The sequence below is a fragment of the Acanthaster planci genome, linkage group LG09 (assembly GCF_054643075.1).
Source record: "Acanthaster planci isolate LZ-2023a linkage group LG09, COTS_SCS, whole genome shotgun sequence".
NCBI classification, from domain to species: domain Eukaryota; kingdom Metazoa; phylum Echinodermata; class Asteroidea; order Valvatida; family Acanthasteridae; genus Acanthaster; species Acanthaster planci.
The window spans coordinates 14,504,291-14,524,980 of record NC_141785.1 but is presented as its reverse complement, the minus strand read 5'-3'; the positions used below and the strand labels follow the sequence as shown (position 1 = coordinate 14,524,980).

Genomic DNA, 20,690 nt, shown 5'->3' with positions numbered 1-20,690 from the left:
CCCGCATGGCTTGTGTGTGATTTCAATTACATTACTGAATTTTAATTTCTCAATTTAAATCAAATGTATTTAATTGTGTAACAAATGAAAGAAAAACTTCAGCTTATTTACACATACAGCTAAATTAGCTTACTTTGGAACGGATAATCAGGCCAAGTTAATGAAAACAAATTACAAGAAATATTTCCCGATCTTGACCAGGTCATAGTAACTAGGGCTTTTAAATTGAAGTTGACACTGCATACTTTTCAAATGTTTAAAAAGTTTAATAAATTGAGCAGTGTCAACAAGGAACTCATTTTGCTTGATCATGTCACACATGTCTTGTTTTCTTGTCTTTGTCAGATTCATACCAGATCGGCATGGAGAGAATCTCTTGACAGCTGTGTGAAAATTGGCAACATAGCATCACTTAATGTTGAGGTCTCCAGAAAGCAGAACGACACATGGTGGCTGGTGTACCGTTCACCTGGGGACACTACACATGCCCCTACAGCATATCTGTGATGAAGAGCATCCCAAGAACTCCATAACCTGACGCTCACATAAAGGGACAAAGGATACAAGATATCCAAGTCAAGACTAAAGACCCTAGACCCACAACCAGACCAGAGGGTCTCCTATACCCAAGGTCAGATTAGGGCCACTAGTTCTATCACCCTCCCTTAGGCAGTACCTCACATGATATTCAGCAAGCCCAGAAGCACTAAAATTACAAGATCAACTAACACCTGGTTATGTTCATCACTAGTATCCAACACTGGTTCCTTGATCACTATGAAGCCATCAAGATCTCCAAGCACGGAGGGACCAAGACATCTGTTTCACTATCAGCAGCATCTGGCCCCTCCCGGACCCTCTCCAGACAGTCCAAAGGGTCACCTATACCCAAGGACAACTTCCCTAGCCTGCCCAAGTTGCCTCTCTAGCTTATAGCCTATGGGTCACCTTTACCCTTGGCAACCTACCTACCTCACCAGCATTGCCACCCTATCTGCATCTTTGCCTGCAGACTACGTCCTTCAAGCCTCCACAGCGGCAATCTTCAGGATCAAGCAGTAGTCCTGCCGAGCTACGACAGACAGTGCTGCTCAAAATATAATCAGGTTCTCTCCAGAACCTCACAAATTCACAAACGAGATTTGTATCTGCATGTACTGTTACTGCAAACATCAGATATTGCATCCGCCATTCTGTTATTATGTCTTCAAATCCCCTAGACCTGAAGCCTAGATTTTTCATAAATTGTCAAGTTTGTTTACACAGACATCATTTCCTATGAATTTCTTTCATTTTTGTACATTTCTGCCTTTGTGTTCATCAGCAATCGAGATATCATATTGATCAAGTGGGTAACATGTCACTCTTGAGCAAACTCAACTCACTGTTTTCATTCAAGTGTTCCAATTTTATTATTGAGACAATTTGAAAGAAATCAATCGGTCAAAAATTGCATGCTGTGGCAAGTTCCGACACATTTTCTTTGATTGGGTTGGCAACGTGATGCTGTCTTAAGAGAAACCAAGATTTCTTGATTTGTTTGCTCCGAGATATCTCATACTGCAGTTTGGCCCACTCTTACTTTCCCAAAACATGCTCTCAGCAACTTAGGTTTGGTTTTGTTTGCTTATATCTAAAGTAAGTGGATTTAACCTGTTTGGAAGTGTAATTAAAAAAAGAAAATCTGTCCAAACACAAAGTGAAGACAAAGTTTCGTATCAAAATTTAATATGCCTAATAACCTCGAGCCTAAGTTGATGTTTTCATTCAATTTGTTACTGCAAACCATGGTTGAGACTGCTGATGTCCTAATGTTGTTGCTGGTGAAAAAAGTGGCATTCTTATGAGCCGGAAGGTTCCTTGGAAATAACTTCTTTTTTTTCTTTCTAGAAATTTTCACAGCCTCGAGCTGAAGTCCATGAACTCCGATGACCCACGAAGGTGAACATTAGATAGGCCTACTGATGGCTGTTTTACACTGAATACTTGTTTGCAGTTTGTAAAGTACCAGTTGCTACATGGCATTTTGTCACTTTTCATGAGACAAATTTCACTTTACAGCACCAAACTAAAACTTCCAAAAAATCACTCCTTCAACTGGTCACTTTTAAAACAAAGATTTCATCGGAGTTGTTTACATGTACTGAAGTACATTTTGCAAAAGCATCTATCCTCTAGCATTCTAGAGACAAGTATTTGGTTGGTCTGCCTGCTTTAGGCTGCATCCAAATCTGTTGTCCAGGGCTACATCTAGGTCTTCACTCTATTGGAAATGGTGGAAACGCGTAGACAATAGACCTAGCCGTAACTCTGGAAGCCTGTTTCGGACATGACCTTAGATACCTTGAGGACGTTAAAGCTGCCAAATAAGCTCTCGGTGGTTTTCATTCAGCAGAATGTACTGTCAGCTTCAGTCCGTGCCGTACACCAAAACAGCCAACGACACTGTAACGTATGAATAACACCAGGCAGTTTCTACCAATGCTAATTAGAAAGCAACTCTATGGTAAGGGTTTGCACAATTCTCAAGGTGAAGTAAATCTTTGAACCTCAGAATACTCTTTCATGAAATCAATGCATTACCAGGAACCCCTGGTCAATAGTTTTGGAAGAAATACCCTTATCTTCAGTTATGATAATTTTGATCATGGTCAGGCATAAATTGGTGAGAATTTAACCTTCCTGTGTAAAAGCTGGGCATGGGGATGTCAACTATCACTGATGAAAAGTGGAATGCTCAATTGCCCAGTATAAAGTGGTGATTAATTTTATCTTGCAAACCTGTACAAGGAAATATTCAGGCATGTAACTTTGTGGAGATCAGCCTCATTCCTTGTTTTTCATTGTACATTCATGTCAATGACAATTGAAAAACACTGCACAAAGTCTTGTAGAGATTGCATTGTTTTTTGTCAAAGTTCAAGTTGCATTTCCAAATGTTAAAACTCTCATTTCTACCCCCACCAAATAATGGTTATCCACAAAAAGTCATTTTGATGTCAGAGAATTTCTCTACCATCCTAATCTGTATAAAGACGGACAATGTTGGCCCACAAGATTAAGTTCTTATTTCTAAGAGTACTTTAACTCCAAATGTTTTTGACACTATTGTATTTAGAATAATCATGAACTTGACAGCTTCAGGACGAGTCCAAATTCCAGAAGGGGTTTTCTAAATGACTGCTGAGTGAGCGTTTCATCGTTGGTCCTCAACTACAACATGGACTCTAGGATTTAACAAGTGGCAACATGATGGAAAAGAACTTGAATTTGTTACATCCCAACAAGGTATCTGTCCCATCTGTAGTTGGGATGGTCCAGACGGACACTTCTAGTATGTTACTGTTAACACTCCTGAGCCTGAAGTTTCTGCATAAAACAGTAACAGCTTTTACCTCATAGAAATTTCTGGGGACAATGAATGAGATTGATCCTCTCACTTATTCCACTAAAAACATGGCCCTCCACTTTTGGCAAGTCCTATGGTAGGATTGGTCTTAATGAATCAGGCTATGAATGGCTAATGAGTCTTTTAAAACAAAACTCAAATGCTTTCTTTTTCAGCAAGCATTTGGTGACGTGTAATGTAGTGTGGTTTTTAAAGATCTGTTTAGTTTATTGTAACTGTCTTCTGTATAGATGATATTCCCCTTGTTTGCCGGGTTTTATTGCTTGTGTTGCCTGGCAGTGTGCGCCCTTCCTGTTTCATGAGTACTGGTGATAGTCTGGGTCTTGCAAGGGGCATGCTATGTGAAATGTATGTTACGAGTAATTATTATTTTTATTCAATATCTCAATGAATTTTTTGTTGGTTTGCTGCTGTTTTTTAGGTGCTATATTAATTTTACTAATGCAAACTTGTCTGGATTTTAAAAATTTGTTTGTAATTTGCTTTTGAACAGGTTGATTCTGGAGGGAACGCAATATAAATCCAATAAATTATTATTATTGTTTTAGTATTTTGGCCCCCCCCCCTTTGTGGACTGAGGCTTGCCCCCTCCTCCGCACTTTTTGCAGGTCCTATGATTGGATAGGGCTCAGTGGATCAAGCTATTAATGACTGATGGCAGATGGTCTAACAACTGCCCCCCCCACTTTGAAAATCATTCCATCGCAGTGCCAAATTAAAACATCTGCCCTAGTACTATCGAAAAGAGATCCATATCTTCCCACATGGGATTCTAAACTTTTTTAATTGGGCACTGAATCCACGGCTATTTTGATTGTTCCAAAAGCATGTCAGGTGATCCATCTTTATTGTGATGTGGGGGGGTTCAATTTCTTTTGTAACACAAAGTAAATTTGTAATTTATTACATAGACAGCATTTTGAACAGATTGATGCAACATAATTTTGAGTATCACTTCCAAATCACTTTTAGGTTTTCTTTCCTGCAATAAATCACTATCTTCCATAATTAGCCTGTACTTTCAATTCGTCCTGAAAATTTCACTCCCCTACCCCATTTTTTTCTTCAAATAAGTTTTAGTAAGATCAACATTTTCCTGTTTGTAGTACAAATCTGGAATATCCTTTCTAGTATTGCTAAAAAGTTTAATGTACATCTCAATTCAGAAACACTGACCCCAGTTGAATGGAATGGTCAATAAAATTGCTTATAAAGTTAAGAACTTTTCTTATCAAACATTATGTATTGTTTATGTTTGTCTGGTTGAGTTTGTTGTGGTAAAACTTCTATATACAAGGGGTGCAGCCAATTTCAAATGGGGAAACTTAAATCGTGAAAATAAACAAAACGTAGTGCACAGTGCTAAAAGTGGAAAAGCTCTGATGGCCTGAAAATGTTTGATGTGAAAGGTTGAACTGAGAGAAACTTCTCCTCAATCAAACAGATAATCTACAAAAGACAAGTGCAAAGGGATTTAACACTAATACAAACAATGAAAACAATTTTTGGGAAGTTGACTGAACAGTGACATTGCTTCGCTGTAAACATTTTGTTCCGACGCATCTTTGCCCCGCCCCCTCGATCAAGTGTCCTGTAAACACCGCCCTCTGGATGGAGATCGCAATAAGTAGGACGGGCTCCTGTGCTGCAGTACTCACATTGTAGTAGAATGCAGCGCCTCTCTCTATTTAAAAAAAACCCCAAAAAACAGGCTCACTTCCCTGCAGTTATATCATCAGAAATAGGCCTACATCCAAATTTAGCTTTGATGAACCGTGGCATTGACAGGAGGACTTGAGGAAGAAACAGAAGTACGGGGTAAACAGGTAAAACTTCACAGTTGCTGTGGTGGGGTCGCAGGTGACGACTCCTTTGATTTTTAAAAAGGCATTGGTGCATAATTAATAATGTTCACTTTCGTGAGTGTAGTCATCCTCTTTTTTACAACTGTAATACCCTAAAATCACTGACATCTATTCTTTCCAGTTGGGCTCTTTCATGTATCAACTTAATAACTTCCAGCTACCGCAATCAATTTGCTCAATGTTTTGAAGAAACGAAGATTTTCATTACCACTTTACAAGGCAAAGTGATGCATTTCATCGCTCGTTTGCAAGTACTAAGCTCGCTACATCTACTGTGAAACATAGGTCCCAAGTTATGGAGTTCCATCGATTTTTCCCTAAAATGTGCATCTAGTCTCTCAGCATTCATACACAAATACAAAATTAAATTACTACATGTAATTAACTATTTGAGTAATGATTAATTTCTTCCTCACAGGGCTGCAGCAGGCAAAGGCCTCATGATCATGTACATGTGCCGTATTTAATATTTGTTGTGTTATTTGCAAAGTGTTCCTGTGTTATTGTCTTTGTGGAACTATGTTTATTTGTAATTGGGGCCCCCACACGACAAGCACTGCTTCTTGGGGCCCCCACACGACAAACACTGCTTCTTGGGGCCCCCATCCACATGTAGACACTTTGTGAAACTGTTTTGTAGAGTAACATTATGTGGAAAATAAATGAACTGAGCAAAACTAAGAACTAGAGTCTTTTGTCTGGGAAATTCAAATTATGTTCACTTGCAATCAGATTTAACTCCAGATTTTATTCATATTTAACTCGCAAAAGGCTCATTGAAGAGATGTTGGTATTGGTGTCTGATAGACAGTGGCATAACAGGGAGGGGGCCACAGGTTCACATGCCCCCAAGAGAAAGTCCACGACCTTACCCTACAGGATCTCCCAATTTGAAAACTTTGAAATGCCATGAATGTAAACCGGTATTTGCTTTCAGTGCATCCTTGAAAAAATGTGTGCACTCCTCTGGGTACCCCCTGTCTAACCTGTACACTTTTTGCAGAGTTGTTTTGTAGTTTAGAATTCTGTTAAACAATGGCTGATACTCAGACAAGGGTGTCCCCTCATTGCCCTTAGAAATTTTACCTACTTTTAGTAAGTTATGCTGTGACATCTTTTGACATTGTTTCATCTTCTGTCTTATTTTCATCAGTAAGACAACTTGAAGTGGTATTCAAGGAACTGGCAATATGGCGGACGGATCCGTCTTGACATTACCACCAGAGTCACATCTTTTGACATTGTTTCATCTTCTGTCTTATTTTCATCAGTAAGACAACTTGAAGTGGTATTCAAGGAACTGGCAATATGGCGGACGGATCCGTCTCGACATCACCACCAGAGTCACATCTTTTGACATTGTTTCATCTTCCGTCTTATTTTCATCAGTAAGACAACTTGAAGTGGTATTCAAGGAACTGGCAATATGGCGGACGGATCCGTCTCGACATCACCACCAGAGTCACATCTTTTGACATTGTTTCATCTTCTGTCTTATTTTCATCAGTAAGACAACTTGAAGTGGTATTCAAGGAACTGGCAATATGGCGGACGGATCCGTCTCGACATCACCACCAGAGTCACATCTTTTGACATTGTTTCATCTTCTGTCTTATTTTCATCAGTAAGACAACTTGAAGTGGTATTCAAGGAACTGGCAATATGGCGGACGGATCCGTCTCGACATCACCACCAGAGTCACATCTTTTGACATTGTTTCATCTTCTGTCTTATTTTCATCAGTAAGACAACTTGAAGTGGTATTCAAGGAACTGGCAATATGGCGGACGGATCCGTCTCGACATCACCACCAGAGTCACATTTTTTGACATTGTTTCATCTTCTGTCTTATTTTCATCAGTAAGACAACTTGAAGTGGTATTCAAGGAACTGGCAATATCGCGGACGGATCCGTCTCGACATCACCACCAGAGTGGGACGTCATCATCGTAGGGGCTGGTAGTGCTGGCCTGACTGCTGCCTACCGACTCCAGCAACAAAAGCCAGGGTGCAAAGTTCTGGTTGTAGAGGCTAAAGGTTTGTATTGAATCTTTTGTTCAATCTCTTTCTCAGCCACTACTGGGAATGCCTGACATCATACAGAGTAATAGTGCTGCATTTTTATTGGTAGGTTTAATTTAGGCTTACATGCAGGTGTGCTATGAGATTGGGTCCATGTCCACTGAAATGCATGGTGGCCTCAATGTAATGGCTACATATGCAGCAAGGTATGAGACGGAGAGAAGCCCCCCCCTGCTTTGTGCTGGTCACTGTCTCGCAGGACATCTTGGGGGGATGTGTTAAGTAACAATAGTCTGGAATGTGTATAGGGATTGGACATGTTGGGGGTACCCCTCGGTCTCATTTCTTGCTGGGTATAAATGGCAGTATTATTGCTCTTTGGGCTGCTTGCATACATGTAAGTCCTTGCTAGTGAAAAAAAGAAAGGTCACACAGGCAGATAAGTGCCATTGCTGCCCTGTGCATTGTGTGCATGCAAAGACCGTACAGTTTTGTACACTCTCAGATGAAAATTAGAGTGTGTTAACGTGTGTTAGCTCCAACTCCCAAGAGACACTGCAACAAAGATGGGCCAGCAGACCCTGGTAAGCTTGGCAGCTGAGTGTTTAGACACCTGCATCAGTAAGCAGGAGGTTGTGGGTGGGAGTCTGATCTAAGTCACCTCTTCAATTTTATCACAAGCACATGCGTGCATCACCAATATAAATTAATATCTACCCAATGTAAAAATTGCTGGATTCACCAATTGACCTGAGCTCGGGCCAATTTCATGGAGCTGTTATTAATGTTAAAGCACAGAATTAGCTTAAAGCCTGGACAACAGGAATTTTTTTTCCGAAAGCCGACTCCAAGAATTCCAGCCTCGCTTGGCCACAAAGATTATTCACTTCAAGCATTAGTCAGTGTTCTCCACAGCCGAAAATTTTGGCAGGGCGGTAGACAAAATTGCGAGTGCGAAGCCCTTACGGCGTGGGGTCTGGGCTTAAGCTTAAGAGCCCCAGAAAATTTTGGATTCTAGACGCTCTGTGATGCATTCTGGGGCAATTTCCAGTCCACTTTCGTCTGTAATTTGGCCCCAAATCTGATTGCATTTACAGCGTGAAATATTGGCTAGGATATTCTTCAGGAGGAATTTCTTCATCGAAAGATTTGATGACGAAATTATTTTAGTTTCCGGAGCATTTTTAGCAGAACCTCATGTTAGTGACTTGAGACATGCTTGAGATGAGCCGAGCATGATCAGTTGACTTTGAAAAGGCAGAGTAAAAACAAGCGTCAAAATGCGCCCTTGAATAAAAAAGGACAAAAGAAATATGTTCAGGCAAAGATAAGTTTACAATTTCCAGCTCGCGTCATAAAAATGAAGCAACCCCTCCATTGGAGCAGAGCATGGGGGCCGCTCAGGCGTGGCACAGTCCTTCCACTGGCACCCACGCACACTCCGCAAAACAATGTTGCGCCGCAGGTACCAGTCACATGCACTGCGTGTACATGTACACGCTTGTGCAATGCAATGTACGTGTACATGTACATGTACATGTACAAAACATATGCGATGGTTTTTCGGGACACGAGGCTGACTATGCATAACGGTAGGCAGCCAACGATCACCATTGTCAGTACATCATAAGCGTCGTCGGTAAACTCAAACTCTATCCACAAACTGCGGTAAACCTCTTTGCACAAACCGGGTCCGAAATATATAGATTGATCACTTTTTCCTTATCTCCACTCACTGACAACAAAGCCACAAAAAAAAGAAACTTTCAGGAACTGGTAGTAATCTGTACAACAAGAAAGTAAAAAAGAAATGTATTATTATTTACAATTCCACAAAATCCTTGATAGAGCTTGTGAGTTTTTCAAGAGTTTACCCCAAACTAAAAATACATTTATCACATCATTACAAATTCATTATATTACTACCCCCCCTCACGGGTACTCATGCATGTCCTCCAGTGTGTCGTCGCTCCACCAGCTGAATGCTCTGGGGATCTCCGCCGATTTGACGAGGTAATGTGGTTGCAAGTCCCCCTTTCTAGGTCCTCTGTTCCCTCCTGGTTCTCTTCAGGGTAACGGGGCAGCCTCTCCCCCAAAGAGGAAGATTCTATGACTGAAACTCCACTAAAGGGAGTCCTGTGGAATTTGTAACTACAACGTATAAGGCTAATACCGTATTTACAATAAAACTCCAAAATATGCAGAGATAATACCCAAAATCGATGATTTTTTCTACACAACACCGTGTCGCGTTAAATCTACAAAGGTTGGGCTATGCATGTGTACACAATAGTCACTATGAATAATGCAAGCCGCATGGGCGTTGCCGTTGTGCAAACATGAATTCAAGCAGTGTGCACGGGATTTCCACACAAACACGGACTATTTCTTATAAAAGGTAATCTTGACATTTCGAATTTATCTTGCATACAATGATTAAAGCAAAATGACTGAAAATTATACAAAATAGCTTTCTACAACAAAATACTCAACTTACAGTTTTAAGACGAGCGAACAGTCTTATAGTCTGACTCCCTGGCTTGAAACAACGATCGGTTTCCGTTGATTCTCTTCTCAGCCCTGGATTTAGCTTTCCAAGAAGTGGATTTCTTTTCTTAAGCACTTAAGTTAAGCTAACGCTTTCCAATGACGAAAATATATGGTTTTGGCTATCACCACAAACTATCTCTGTTTCTCAAAAGACTCTATTTTATTGAAGTTCTCGATTTCTCCAATCTGTGACTAATAAGAAAGTTGATGACCTTTTGTACAGACTGACAAAATTGCTGCCAGCATTCCTGAGGGCAATCCAATGAATGGACCAGATGCCGATGTCTTAGACAGTATGACGCTAGACACTATTGTACGGCAAACAATGTGGACATCGGGTAAGTTATAGGAATCCTGAAGGTTTGCAATCCTGATGTGTTTGAGCTGAAGTGAAAGGCTGATGGCAAATTAAGGTTATATTTAACTTTATTTCTGAAAACTGTTCGCAGTTCTACAGAAGACATGTAAGCCCTGATTAAGTTTCGTTGGCAGTTAAATCGACTGGGAATACTTATGAACACATGTGGTTCGCAATTAGAATATGAAAATGTGGTTTGAGTGAGCATTGTTTGGGATTTCGTAGTGTTGTTTTGTTTGTCCATGAACCAGATTGGTAATGAACTGCAGCAGGAAATTTATCGACCTTTTGGCCATGCTTTGTCCTCACAGATAGGATGCATTTGTTGATTTGGCGGGAAGGGATTTCAATCATCCAAATTGCTTGAATACATCATGAAGGCCAAACCGGACAAAAAAAAAGTGCAAATAGGAGAAAAGTATCAGGAGACATTTGAACAGTTCCAAATGACATTGTTTCTTCTTTCCTTTTCTTTAACACTGTAGAGGCTCGTGATGCTATTGACATAGCAGTCAACCAAATACTTGGCGCCCCACCTCGCACATTGTCCGCTTTGTTCTTCTTTCATTATGTCGGTTCTGCTGGCAATATGAGAACGTTAAATGGGGGACACAAGGAGATGCTCAGGAATTCAAAATAAAGGTAACCTGTGACCTTTGTCCTTTGACCTTTGCCAATGCATTTTTGAGCAAAAGCTGATTACTAGGGCTACTGTGGATCTGCATTCATATTGTTTTGTATGATTTTGATCGTTTTATATCAATTAAGTCCAGTTCTGAAAAAAAAATTGGTTACTGCTGTCTTTAGAACTTCACATGAAATATGTGAGTTGTGTATTCTTATACATCAATGTAAATGCAATATTCGCCTTTACAACAATTCATAAATACCTCAGACAGTCTCCCTATTCAACAACGTACAACTTGACCATGTATTAACATTTGATAATGCTTGCTGAGAGGTGATAATGCCCACTGCGGCTAGGACATTAGTAGCATTAGGATTAGGAGTCTAATCTAATCTAGTCTAAATGTAATTTATGCTGACAATTATCTTCACAACATTGTGGTTAATGGCGTTCACAGTGATGAGACCTGAGGAGAGCAAATGTAGAAGGATCCTTGAAGTTACATGTAGGTTTCCTGAACAGAAAGGGAAAATTGTAGTCAGAAGTAGTGTTGTGTTTAACCAAAAAAGATATTTTCACCCTACAAGAGTGGGGGGAGAGAATCTGCTCTCCTTGACATTCCTACAGTTCTGCTGCAGTGCACTTTTTCATGCGCTGAGACTTGAAGAGCTTTTTTCAGTGACATCCTTCGTTCCTTTTTACATCATTTTTATTGAAAATCAGATATGCTGTTCTCTTGCAATGCACATTTTTATGAGACAGGTCCACAATAATCCAAATTGTATCCACTGATGCGCTCAGTGCAGACGGGTACAAAGGCACGAGGCCAGGAATTTCACAGCAGCATAACATCGAAACCCTATTGAATGGAAACTTTACAGTTTACTGAAAATGTGTGTCTTTTTATGCATGCTAAGTTTCATAGCAATCGAGCATGTTACTGCCAAGTTCTGGGGGGGGGAATTGCTGTGAGATGGATTAATAGTATTTTGGGATGAGTTTGTACAGGTACGTTTTCATTACTCCTGCCTCAGTGTTGCTTCAAAGATGATCAAAATGCTCCACTGTGTAGGGCAGGAACTTCAGGGAGGCATTGGAGGCAACCGCCTTGATACCTCTGGTCTTTGCCTCCATGCCCATTGAAATGTCCCCATAGACAAGTTGATTTTCTAATACAAGTGCCCTTTGCAAATGAGATCTTGCCTTGCCCTTTCAAGAACAAATTTCTGCCCTGACAGTGTTGTGTCCGTATTGGATGATCATCGGCAAAGCATTGAACTTGAGAACAGATGACTGATTTGTCATTTCCCTTTGTGTTTCTAGGGTGGTGCACAGCAAATGTCCACCATTTTAGCCGAACGAATAGGCCAGGAGATTGTGTTATTAGGCCAGCCTGTAGATCACATCGACCAGCAGAGGCTGGAGGCTGACAAGGTCACTGTAATAACTGCAGCCGGGAAACAGTTCACCTCTCGCTATGTTATTGTCGCAACTCCCCTGCATTGTTCCAGTAAGTTGATTTGAGTAATCAGATTTTGCTTATGCGTGCCTCTCCTTTTTTTTTAAAGTGACCGACTATGATCTGTAATCAGCTTTTAACTCAAAATGAATTTTCTGAGGTCTTAGTGTGGGCAAGGAGAGGGGGCATTATTCATGAACTTGAATGATTTAATCCATCACAAGTGTTCTCCACAGCCTTGAATTATTGTGAGTGGTCGTTGAGTTTGCAATATTATGCATGCACTTGATGCATGATCCAAAACTAGAAAAAAATGTGTGCAGTTTTTGGCCAATTGGAAATCTGGCAAAAAAAATCCTTTTCTTGAACTTTCCTGAAAACAACTGAACTTGTCAGAGAATGTAGAACTAAACAACAACACAAAAGAGGTAGGGTTTTATAAGCGACCCAGAACTAGGAAAAATCTGGAACTAGGAAATTGGCTGTATTTTCCGAGAAAAACACCCTCAAGGTTAATTGGTTCTTGTTGTGACAAAATGAAAATGCTATGACTAGGCAGATTGGAACCAGCCGAGAATTTTTAGCTCACGTACTGCATCTGGATTTAATAAAAACCGCTGCCAAATGCAATGCCGTTGTGATGAATATTGATGTTGGAAAAGTCATCATGTTTGTTCTACAAAGTGTAGTAAACTCCTTTACACTTACATGCAGAGAAACTGTAAAGACAGTGGAGAAGGCATTCGAATGGGGAAAATCCAGTAGAAAAAAAGCTGGGCGGTGAGAATTTTGGTGGGGCGGCAAAACTGTTGGGGGTAAGCTAAACTTTTGGCAGGGGGCTTGTCCTGCTAAAACCCCTCGTGAAGAACACTGCATCACTGTCGAATTTAAAGATGAAGAATGTGTAAAAGGTTATGTTCCTCGATAATTGAAAAGGCTTGAATACTGAGACACAATAAGATTTTGTTCTAAACACTTGTTTACAGCCGACATTGGATACACCCCTGTTCTCCCCCTTGAGAGGATTAGCATAGCCAGCCACTCGCCCATGGCTCATCTTTCTTTTCAAGTTCCTTGTCACCTATAAAACAGTAAGTTGGTTTTGGTTTCTTGGCCCTAAATTCTTTTGCCTGGTCTTTGTTAATGGTCTTCGACTCCCACGTCTCCCCCATTTTCTTCGTGGGCTCATTATTTCCTGTGTCCAAAACAGTTGATGACACTTGTGATATCAATAAAGTATTACGAATCAGCACGTACAGAATTGCATTTGACAGAGCTTGAAATTAATAACGACCAGTTTTTGCCTTGCCATCTACCTCGGTCATCGTATTTTTTTTGCAGTATCATCCATATGCCCATTAATTAAAGCCACTACCGTACTTAAGTTCAGTTGACTTAGTGCACATGCAAGCCCAGTTGGTTGCCCTAAAATCTCACTAAATCATTACTCATGCACAGTCTATATGTACAGTACATGTACATGGCTACATGCACTGTACATACGTCTGGAGTGTGCTGATACTTCAAGCAGTAACACTCTTGCTTCAGAAATAGATTATATAGATGTCTGTATTCTCCACAATATGACGTCACACTTGGGTACTCTATAAGTCTTAGTGTTTGCTTTCGCAATGACAGATCACACCTTGTTTCCGTTTGTAGGCATTTTGGAGGGAGGATGGTTTATCAGGAGAGATTGTCAGCAATGGGGGTAAGCCGACTATTGAAGGTCTCAGCTCAGGTTCTCTCCAGTTGACGTTTGACGCTACGTCGCCCAAAGGCAGTCCAGCCCTTGTGGGATTTTATGCCAACGGCAGAGAGTGGAGCAACATCGAGGTAAGTTTTAATAGCAAGATTAAGTAAGAAATTAAGATTAAGTAAAAAAGCAAGATTTGAGCGAGCAGGCTGAGAAATAATGCAGGTGCTTTGAAAAGTGTGATGGTTCCATTTTGTTGGCAGTGTTGAAGTTTGGAAATTCAGGTTTTCCGGTTGTTTTTTTTTCCCTGATTTGTATGCCTTGATCTTCAGAGTTGAAATGTGAAAGAATTTGAATGGGCTTCTTTGAAAAAAGATTGCATGTCATTTTTCTGTGTATCAGCCAGAGGTCAGAAAAGCTGCCATACTAGATGCCTTAGCTGAGTTCTTGGGACCCAAAGCCAAGGAGCCACTAGACTACAAGGAAAAGGTGAGCTTCACTGGCAGTTCATGAAGGCTGATGGATTCCAATCTGGCCCATTCTATTAATACTTGGTTACCTATGCTAAGGTGCATCTTAATGTTCTGGCTGTACTTAGAGAAGCCTGAGACTAGCAGCTACAGCCATTTCTGATAGAGGTATGATATACTGTCAGCCACAGCCATAACTTTTGTACACAGCCTCAAATCGCCTACATAGAACAGACTTGTTTTCTCAACAATGTTCTGCCAGTTTTTGTAACCAACTCCTTAATGTTTGTAGGTCTTGGTGCAGCAGTTTTGGTTCTTGTTAATATTAAAATCAGGCATGTGCCATTTTACTCTTTACATCTGAGACGCATAAACACATGTAACTTAATTTGCCAATATCTGCAATTCCATAGTACTACATCCCTGAATTTCCTTTGATCAACATACATGCTTTTGGATTTCATATTTTAAGATGTTGTTGTCCCAGTGAACAGCCCAATATCTCCAAATTTAACAATTCCTTTTCTTTCTGAATTCCCTTTGTAAGGACTGGGCTCTAGAACCTTTCAATGGCGGCTGTCCTGTCAATATCATGACACCAGGAGCAATGACTTACTTCCATGGAGGCCTCCGAATGCCATTTGACAGGTAAAATATCTCATCAAGTATGTAATCACTTTATCTGCTTCGGGCAGAAGCACCCCTCATCAGTTCAAAGAGCCTCATTGGTTGGGAGCATTCTTTTTGTTGATAGCGATGCGACTGGAATGCTTACGTTTCCTAGTCATTCATGAACCAGTATTGCACTCTTAGTACTAAAGGAGCCTCTGTTGCTTAGGAAATAGCACCCTCTTTTGGTCCAGCTTGAAGCCTATAGGGGCAAGCTTAAATATAAACATTTGTTTCACAACTGATCAGCTTCTTATCAATGTGCAAGCTTGCTAGAAAAACCCGTAGTAACTACTGCTGTGAAGCCCCATCATCACTTCATTTTGCTATTGTTGCATCGCACCACGTTTATGGACTGTGCCACGCTGCACAAATAATTTTATGTCATTGGTTCCCTCAGTACTGAATTACAAAACAAGGCTATTAGTAATCGGTGATGCAGCGGTGATGCAGCGGTGGGACAGGTGTTGCCATCCACACCTGTAGATCTAAAGGGAGTGCATTGCCTAAGGCCAACCAACAGGCAACACTTCTGGAAAATTGTGGTAGATAAAGTAAGGCTGCCTCTAAATTTCTTAGCTACTCCAGTTGGTTGTGGGTTATGGAGTTAGTTGGCAGTCAACAGCTACCCTTAGGCATGCCTTGCTTCTGGCCATAGCCAAATTTATTTGATTGAGGCCTAATAGCTGCTTCATACAAAAAAGAACACAAATACGAAATTGTGACCTCGAGTCAAATATTTGTGTTGGGAATTTGCAAAATCGAATACATTTCAACTCAAAGGAATTTCTTGGGAAATTTTTCATGATGTCGAATTCATGTTGCTTCCACGTTTGCTTGAAAAATGAACCAGCTCATTCTCCAATATCTTGTCCCCTTCCCAGGGTGCACTGGGCCGGCACCAAGTCAGCCACCCATCACTGTGGCTACCTGAGCGGAGCGGTGCAGTCCGGAATGTGTGCCGCCAACGAGGTACTGCGCCGTTTGGACCCTCAACACATCCGGGACGAAATCCTGGCTGCGCTGGATGGCTGGCGGCACTACAAGGAGGAAGAGGTCAAGGAGACGTGGGGGTGGGCATCACTCGGGGGCATGATAGGGGTGGCTGCCTTGGCAGCATTGGTGGTCAGAAGACTTTGGTATGACTGATGCTGCAATGGGACGATTCATATGCTTTCCTTGGACTAGGAGTGTAACAGCTTCCGGCATCAAGATGGAAGGACCACATGGATTTTGGTGATTGTTATCCAGCATTTCATTAAATGATCATCTGTTCCAATTGCCATTGCATACCATGCAGTAGAATATCCATCAGGGGAGGTCATTTGTTCCTCCCCCTCCCCCCTCCCCTGGACATCTTGCCCATTTTTTTCCTAGGAATTGAAATTGCCAACACTTCAGAAACAGAACTAGCACCTCCATTTTGAGAGGGAGGGATCTTACTTAGATAGGGAAAAAATTGGGCAATTGTTCCCAAGTTTTCATGCCACATTCCCAGGACTAAAAAGTGGATATGCCACTGATACCCATGCTTCACTCTAATACGATTACTGTTGGTGCAGTGCATAGATAGATTAGAGATTTTGAGGTGGCCATTTGCTCTGGGAAAGTATTTCAAAGTTCTTATAACTAATAATTGTTTCTTGGACAAAAGACAGGACAAAGGGATTGAAACTGTTTATGAGATAAGATTTTTGTCAAAACAACAGCTGGAAAAATCGATGTGGGTGTGAGGGCCTGGGGGTAAGGTCAGGTGCATGTGTCCAGAGGTGAGGTTAGGTAAAAACACAATGTGAGTTCATTATTTTTACATACGACACAACGGCGCGAGCGGGAGATCGGCCGGTAGGTACGCTGCATGCTGGGCCTGTTGGGTCCAGCAAACTAGTGCTCGCGCCGTGCATTTCACTTGGGCGGTACCGAATCCAAGGTCCAAGTTAGGCTAGTTGAAGCCAAGCTGGCTCTGAATTTCTTCCGATTTCATTTCCCTAGAAGTTGAAGCGGAAGTTCGACGTGTTAAGGTGAGATTTGCCTGTGGTGGGAAACACTGGAATGATTTTAGGCCCAGACCTACATATACTTGTGTGTGTGGCCCAGCAGTTCAGGCATGTTTAGATGAGTTGGATCGATAGCGTTAAGCTTTGGTTATCAGGTGTCCTTGCCATATACATGTAGCAGCTGCTGTGGTATTGCCGACTGCCAGGCACCGATTTAATACTTTGAATATTTGAAATCTGAACATAATTTTTTTACGAAAGCCTGTTATCAAAATCATTATCGAAACAAAATCAAAACTCAAATAACGTTTGGCAATATTGTAGTTTCAAAATCTGCCAAAACGAACTTGTACATTACAGGGAGTTTTCGCTGGAGTTTGCCTGCTTGCCATAGCAACATCTACATGTATCTGATTGTGATCATACACGTCATACTTACTAGTTTAAAACCCCAAATGTGAGTTCTTTACATTTCCTCATTCTATTCAAGTCACTCACCGGTTATCAATTTTATCAGATTTTGAATCCGTAATAAATAATTGCGAAATTGTAATAATGGTTTTCGAATCAGTACTATCAGTATGAATTGCCAACATGTACTAATGGATTGGAATTATACTAGTTACAGATTGTGAATTCATTATTAATGCGTTTTGAATCCTTAATAACAGATTGCTAATCCATAATAATGGATTTACGCTGGTGAATCAAAAATAAGGGATGGGAAATCCATAGTAACGGATTGGCAATCTGTAAGAATGGATTTTGAATCCATTATATATAATGAAATCTGAATCCTTGAACAGTGGATTGTGAATAAAATCCATAATACAGATTGCCCAGCTTTTAATATTTATTTTAGGGGTCGGTGCTAATGGGCTTTTGTATTTGTTGGCATAGTAACATTAGTTTTTAGACTTTGATGCAAGACCTAGACCTAACCCAAGAACAAATTCAGATACAGCCATCATAGTATGGCAGTGAAGAAATGTGTGAATTTGCTGTGCCATCCTAAAAGCAGGGTTTCTTTCACTTTATAGAACAGGGTCAAATGTAGGTTTCGAAGATGGAGGCCAGCTTTTCACTCAATCCGAGCTCCAAGTCATCAGCAGACTGGGATGTGCTCGTGATAGGAGCTGGGGTAGCTGGATTGACCACTGCCTACAGACTTCTGCAAGAGAAACCAGACTGCAGAGTGCTTGTTCTTGAAGCCAAAGGTAGAAACATTTTCAGGCATGATATTATACAGTCATAGGCTAGAATTCCTTGTCAGACCGTCACAAGTTTCAAATAAATACACACAAGATTTCTCAAGCTTGTTTCCCCATACATACAGAGCCCCACATCTCTAAAATCTCCCTTAGCCCAAGAGATTCCCCCTTATAAACCTGGTGATGTTTGTGCGACGCAAAACTTGTAATGGTTAAATATGGAAGTTTTCCTCATTCAAGATTAAACTTACATTAGCTGCATCAAAATTAGGTTGGCAGTTTGAGCTGCTGGCCCATATCGACCCATACAGTCTGAAGCTGTGTGTAAGGATGCAAGCCAGGTACAGTTGGTCTAGAGATTTACTTTTTTTACCCTCCCACAGTTTTCATTCAAAATCAATTCAACTCAAGGGAGAATCTGGGGCAGCAGTGGAGGCAATGGGGGCTTTCTTTCCCCCCCAGAAATGACCCCCCCTTAAAAATTTTTTATTGGCAAAATGATGCGAGAAAGGCTAAATTTTCTGTCTGCTTCTTTTTCTTTCCTTCAAAAAGCATCTAAAAAATCCCTAAAGTATAGCCTCCATCAGAAAGGCCAGAAATGTTACAACTTACATGAACAACTTTCCAAAGTTGGCCCCTAAGAAAACAAAGAACTGGCACCCCAAAGAAGTTGGGGTTGGTCTCTTAGGCTTGAAATCCTTTACTGTACAGAAAGCCAATGGCACATTCCTTGCATTATAACAGTGGCCGCAAGGGGGTTGCCTCAATCCTGTTAGATCTTCAAAAGCCCGTTAGTGGACTTTAAAGAGGGGTATAACCGGATTCAGGAGCTGATTTTCAGGTATTTATATTGTAATTCTTTGTTCTAGACAAAGTTGGAGGTTGGATGTTGTCGACCAAATTGCAAGGGGCTCATGGGAAAGATGTATGGGACTTGGGAGGTCAGTGGGTTGGGAAGTAAGTACCTGCAAGGAGTGTAATTTTATGGCATTGTTTTCAGCATGTCTAAATTTATGCGTTTGTACAAACTGGCATGGTAGTGCTATGCCAGTGATATTCAGTGCAGGTAGTTCATGTACAGTCGTCCATTTCATGCAAGTCTACAGTGATGCGTCTGATAGGCAATAATTGCAAAGTGTATTTAGTTTAGCGTATTCAGCTTGTTCAGATTTAATCTTAGCCTTTTACTCTTCCATGATGATTTGTGGCATTGGTTGGTCAAATATCTTTGGATATCAATATCGGTTTTTATTTGATTTAGCACTCAGCATCACCTCCTCTGGCTCATGGAAGAACTTGGTCTGGAAAAATACCCACAATACACCACAAGCAAGAAGCTGTTGTTGCTAGGCAACAAGGACATTCGGTCCTACAAATCCAGTATCCCTTCCATGTCTCTGTTTGGACTTATCAATCTGCATGACTTTGGTGAGTACTGCACAAAAATGTGTTGGTATGCAGTCGTTTTTTGGAGAAATCTTGGCTCAAATTGTAGGTAATTTGCATACATCCTGCGCTTAAAGGGCCTCATGCAGCTTTTTAAATGCAGTTCTTTCTTGTAAATGCTCCTTTGTGTCCCATTGACCCAATTTCCAACGTTTGTCATGATATTTAAGGGCAGTTTGGCACTTGTTCACTTTTGTGATAAGCAACAGTGTGAAATCATCCGGGCAGGGACTCTCAGTTCTGCAGCTTTTTCTGTACCCAAAATATTCCAGAATATTGGCTATTTTCCTATTCCTTGTTTTAGTTCATGACATTAAACCAATTCGCAGCAACTTAATTATCACTCGTCTGTGAAGTTTTGACTTGTGTTCAACCAGCTATTCACTTATCATCATGGCATAGTAAATAAAAACGGAAACTTGCGCATATATAGGAGTGAATAAAAGAAAATACCATATTTAGGCCTACATGAGAACGTAAAAATCTATTATGGTCTCGGTGAATCATCCGACACATTTTAACAACTCTATCTTTCGTTGTTGCAATATGCCCTGCAGAAACGCGCGCAATTTGTGAGAGCCACTTCAAAAGTAACGAAAGAAATTTGCACCCCTGTCATGCCTGTATTTCCCGCCCTCGCATTTGAGTGTAAACATAGGCACTAGACTTCACCTGTTCCTGAGCTGAACGTGAAGGTAGCGTTGTTTACTTTGCAAGAGTCTACAATGCAAAGTGCGCTGTCGGTGGTTGAGAGACCCAACATCTTCTGAACCGTAAGCATGTTTTCATAACAGCGCCCTCTCTAGGATTTATCTATTTTATTCTACTTTCCTTTTCCTCGCTGCCCGCCAATTTTAAAATGGTAATAGTAATGGGGAAGGCGGTACAGCTGTGTGGATGGTAGAAAATT

General features: G+C 40.9%; 1 long non-coding RNA gene and 1 pseudogene across 2 annotated transcripts; both read left to right on the top strand.

Moving 5' to 3' along the window:
- Positions 1–816: 816 nt before the first annotated feature.
- On the top strand, positions 817–4,631 carry LOC147798186 (uncharacterized). The gene is made up of 4 exons (XR_015426431.1): positions 817–1,106; positions 1,891–1,941; positions 2,396–2,506; positions 3,119–4,631. It is a non-coding gene; the product is annotated as an uncharacterized LOC147798186 (long non-coding RNA).
- A 4,609-nt stretch (positions 4,632–9,240) lies between these two features.
- Positions 9,241–20,117, top strand: LOC147798185 (putative flavin-containing monoamine oxidase A; annotated as a pseudogene). The gene is made up of 12 exons (XR_015426440.1): positions 9,241–9,309; positions 10,070–10,184; positions 10,690–10,846; positions 12,156–12,342; positions 13,278–13,382; positions 13,954–14,127; positions 14,390–14,476; positions 15,005–15,105; positions 16,011–16,362; positions 18,164–18,340; positions 19,079–19,175; positions 19,596–20,117. The product of XR_015426440.1 is annotated as a putative flavin-containing monoamine oxidase A (transcript).
- The last annotated feature ends 573 nt before the right edge of the window (positions 20,118–20,690 follow it).